Below are 5,541 nucleotides of genomic sequence, written 5' to 3'. Positions count from 1 at the left end.
ACTGTAATTATCTAACAGAGAAAGATTTCCTCCTACTCAATACCCTTTCCTTTTTCATTATCATTTGACTTTCTAAATTTTTCTTCAGCACTCTTTTGTTCATGTATCCTTATAACATATTCAAAAAAACCTGAAATATATTTTCCTAAAATATATTGAAAAAATAAGCAAATTAAAATAGCCCTTTGTAGTCAAATATTTTAAAATTTTATAGTGGCTGTATGCTTTCTTAGTGCACATGGTAGTTCCTTGTATCTAGTTCCTTATTGAACTGAGTGAGCAAGAGGCATACTTTTTTTTTCTTCTGAAAAATATGAAGATGAAGTGACTAATCATCTGTTATAGAAAATCCCAGCCTATCATTCTGACAATGTCTTTCTTAATTTTTCTGATATTCAGTAAATTTTATGTAATAAAATTCATAATGACACATGGGGGGGGGGGGGGAAGTTCTTTTGGCTTAAAAGAACAAGACCTGACCACAATCTTTCCTTTGTTTTGATATCTTAGGCATTTTAGGATCTTAAAAGAAATTAACAGTTGTTGCCTTATTTAATCAAATGCACTGCTCTTAAAGCATCCCAAGGGCCAGTTAAATCATTTTAGGATATGAACAGTCAAGCTATAGCAATCTCCACTCTGGTACTGAATAAAATACTTGCTGGCAAAACACAAGACTGTGTTTTGAACTGTTTGGTGCTGCTAGCTGAATATAAATATAAGTGGAATAATACCACTGGAAGGCTAAAAAAGCTCAGCAAAACAAAAGAAGAAACTCCAACTTATTCCTGGAAACACTGAAAATCAAAATATTTACTTTTTATATATAAAGTAATATATATATATTTTTATATATATATGTAATGTGCCATCTTGTATTCCTTTAAAAGTGCAATTGACCAACTCATGACACCATTTTTATTCCAGATCTGCAGTTCAAATCATTCTGAGTATTTCTGGCTGAAATGGACATTCTGTTAATAAAATACATCACAAGTGGAAAACACTTATCAAAGCCTCTACAAGAGGAGCCATTTCTGAAGTTTAAATCATAACTGCTTTTTGACAGTTTACCTACACTGTTAGTTAGCCATAACGTAAATAAGTGCATTCTTAGCAAGAAGAGTTAAACTTGCTTCATTAAATAATGTATTTATATTTGCACAACTTTTTTTTCCCTATGAATTCAGTATAAGTTGCTATTGTCTATATTTTACCCATTGGTAAGCATTGTTTTGTAAGATAAAGAAAATAACTTATTTGATAACACATTCCACCTACTGTAAATTTATCACAACAACACAGTTTGCAAATATATCCTCCCCCCCCCCCCCCTTCAAATTCAGGAACTAAACCTGCTTGAAATTACTATTACTTCCATAAAACCTTCTCTCTTATGTACTTAATTGCTTAATTGAATTAGTGAAATATCATGTCCTACTTATCTACATAAATATTAACAGAAACCTGTTTGACTTAGGAACATCCCATAAATGGAAACAGAATACGGGAAAGATAAATTTTTCCATTTCTGGACTAAAAATCTCCTGCTCCTGAAAGCCATCTGTTTTTTCCCAATTACATCATTTGGACTAATACTGGAGAAAAAGTACCACAAAAATAATGGAAGATACCATTTCCCTAGACAAATCTTTTTTAATTAGTTCAGATTCAGTCATGGGGTAACATATATGTTAAACAAAGAAGATATAAGTAAAAGACAAGCATTGTTTCTTGCTTTTCCTGTGAAAGCATATATTTTCAATATCAAAGAAAATCAGAAACATTTAAGAAGTATGTTGCTTGAAAAAAATCTTGTAGATGTTGACTGCAAAGCCCTAGATCAAAAGATAACATTGATGACAGCCATAGAGGCTTTTTGAAGAATGTAAAAGCTTAACAAAAATCTTCATCTGTTTCAATTAAAGAAAAGCATTTTTGCACCCCCCCCCAGAAGTGGAAATCTTCTGGAGGCTTTGCCTTCTGGCTTCTCAGAAAGAAGTAATTTTTATTAAAAAAAGACTTGACTCTGCCTACATATGGTTTCAACAGACCTTGCTTTATGTTTGATGTTGATAGAGGGTTTTCAGTATTAAACCCGATGGATTTTCTACAAATAAATTCTCAAGGATTAGAGTTGCTTTATTGCAGATCTATTTTCCGAGGCAAGCGGCAATCTAGAGATATGTCATTTATACTATTACAGACTTGCATTTCTACTGAAATGAATGGTGTTATTTTCTTAGATGATTTGTTTTGACAGTAGAAAAATCTATTTTAAAAGAGGAAGATTGTCAATACTATTGGTCAAAAGAGCTATCAACGCAGTTCCTTTTTCTCTATTTATTTATTTACAACTCCTAACTAAAGTTGAGCACATATGGATTTGCTAAGTGAAACACATAACAGTTATTCCACATTGGCTATGAAAGTCTGATCCAGAAGAAAGAAGAAACCAGCAGTGTGAAAGACATTTAGCACATACAGTCCTTTTCATCCATTGAGTTATCACCAAGAGTGATGTAGAAGCATAAGGAAATATTGATAATCTAAGATTTATCATTCCTAACTTGCAGAGGAATTTCAGTTTGCTCCATTTGCTATGTCGAGCTGCCTAAAATAACTCTCATGCCCACCACAGTCACCTCATGAGGCTTCAAATATCTTCTGATGTGCTGAGTAGGACTTGTGCAGCCAGCACTCTTACCTGCCCTCCGTTCTTTATAGATGACTGCTGGAGAAAGTGTAGTGGTAAAAGAAATTTGAGGAGGAAATACAACTTATCTGTGAAGCAGTTACCTGATCAAATACTAAGAAACAGAGCACCATCTGACTTCCATGTAGCCTTCTTAACCATTGACATATCCTACCCTTGTTCATATCAATTAATCTCTCATTTTTGCATCCAGCACAATATAAATTATCATCAATATATTCAAGAGAAATGTGAGGCAGTGATTTCCCTCTGATGATTTTTCGATAAAACACCCTTGATCTCTGTCTGTTGTGACATTTTCTGTGGTTTCTGGGCATGAGTGTCTTATGTTTCCTCTGACTCAGCTACAGGAAAAAAATCATCCCATCTTTTAGACTTTGACTCTTAAGAAGATGTGTTTCATTGAGCCAATATGTGGTCTCAGCTTTGTTCACACATTTAATTGCAATTATACAATCCTTGTACTTTGTTAATAGACTTAATTGGCTAGCAAGAGCAGCAGCTGTAATAAAATTATTTCTCAGGTCTATACTAGGAAAAATAGCGCTGCCTATTTGTTAGCAGAGTAGAAGACTCAGGAAGGTCGTGTGGCTTGAATAAGAGCAGAGCCATGAATGCTTCCTATGAAATTAGTTTATTGATTCACATCATTAGATTTTTGCTGTGAAGGATTTCCAGACAGAAATCATGTTGTGAAGCAAAGCTCACAGTCTTCACAGATGTGTTGAAAAGTATTTTGCAACATGGTTTTGTACTCGCTGTAAAATAACTTATTTTTTAAATTTTTTATTTTTTTCATTTCATCAAGTCATTATTAGTTTTACTATTAGAGTTCCCATTAAAACTAATAGTTTTATTTTTAATGAGTTAACTACAGATATCTGAATTGGTTTTGTTACATACACTATAGGAGAAATTACCTTAAAATCTGATCAGGCAATTGACTATATCTCCCCAGTCCTTGGCAGAGGAGCTCCACAAATGCATGGATGTTTTACTGGGATTGGTCAGAGCAACAGTTTTTAATTCCATGTCTCATATTTCTTCTGTAGAATATTAAAATGATTTTAAAAATATACTACTTTTTTTTTGAGAGAAAGAGGGTAATAATTGAACTAAGAAACAACACTGATATATATTAGGAAAAAAATCAAATTAATCACAGAAAGAATGCAAGTATAGAAAACACAAAAAGTCTTTCATTATGTGAAATGAAGAGCAATATTTTTCATCATAAAGCATTATTGTGCAACTTTCAAGAGACACTACACTATTCATACTTGTCATTGATCCATAACAAAATTGCCAGTAACTGCTGGATACTTGTCTTTGGGTTAATTTGGTCTTCTACAGAAAGAAAAATACTTCGCTCTTGGTTCCCTTTTTTTTTTTTTAATAGGGCAGTAGAACTTTTTGTAATAGGACACAGTAAATGCTTCTAACCATATTACCATTTATTGTCAATAAGGCATTTATCATTGTAATAGCCAGATGAGTATGTAATAACTCTCTATATCAGTGTTAAAGATCCCATTGATTAATTAGTAGAATTTTGTTATGGTAGAAGAAAGAAACATGGATTTTCTTTTAAAAAAATTAAATCCATATTTTTCTTCTGTTAAGTCTACCATATAATCATATAGATGGTAAACCAGTGTGAACCAGTCACATACTGTTGATCCAATGTAGCTTTTGCTCAGTATTTTTCTTCATGAAGGTAAGCATAGTAAATTAACTTGTAAGGGATCTGGGTTGTCATGGACTACTGCCAGTCCCCCAACAAAGTGATTTTGCAATGTGCTAAATTCCTTTTAGCTATGTTGCACTGTAGTCTGCAATGTAGATACATCAGTGGAAATAAATCCCTTTGCAACCAGTGGGAAAAAGCGGTGGTCACATTGGGGCATATGGAATGTTAAGTGACCATTTAAAAGAAAAAAAAATATAAAGATGCCATAGCATGTAGCAATTCCATCTCAGTAGCATCAATAAATTCTGGTAAATCTTTATGAATGCTGGTGCAGTGGTGCACAATCTTATTTTGTTTACATAGAAATTACTGAAGTACAATAGATATAGGATTACATAACTTCTGGGGGGGGGAAATCACATTTTGGAAGTAATTGTCCCCTCACACCTCAAAAGTTCCAAAGAGGACTCACTGCAGGAAATACTGGAAGATGGTATTTCAGAATTAAAATGTTATCCCTGGGTCTAAACAACTGGGAAATTGGAGTTCATGCTAGTTCTGTGGATGCTTCAGGCTCTGCAGCAGTGACTAGAAGTATCCACAATGAAGACCACTTTTGGTACCATAATCATGGGTCTGGGATGCTCCAGTATTAAGCAGCTCCAAAGTTTTGGGGTCTGCTCTTCCTGGAGTCCAAAACCATCAGCCATCTGAAGGCTGTGCTTGCCTTGTGGCACGTGGGCTCTGTGTTTGTTCCACATTATCAGTTCCAACTAAACAGCAAAAAATCTGACTGCCCTCAGGCTGCCTTCAGCCGACTCTGGATGGTGTTTAGCACTGTATGCAGACTTTCCCGCTTTTCTGGAAAATTGTGCGATATTTTTGCAGATCTTTGAGGTTCACAGATTTGGGGATGGAAGCCTCTGGTTTTTGCATAGAAGAAAAAGGGTACCTCTTTGACACTCTGGTCCATACAAAAAAATCAAGAGGGAAATGTCATAGTTTATATGGCTCTGAGTTTTTTTTCCTATTTTCAAAATGGACCATCTGGCTGAGGAGAAAGGAAGAAATTCAGAAATTTCAGTGTTTGCCCATGACTGATTCAACAACCCAGTAATTTCACAACTGCTGCATA

The sequence above is a fragment of the Grus americana genome, chromosome 8 (assembly GCF_028858705.1).
Source record: "Grus americana isolate bGruAme1 chromosome 8, bGruAme1.mat, whole genome shotgun sequence".
NCBI lineage: Eukaryota > Metazoa > Chordata > Aves > Gruiformes > Gruidae > Grus > Grus americana.
Note: the sequence above shows the minus strand (reverse complement) of the source record.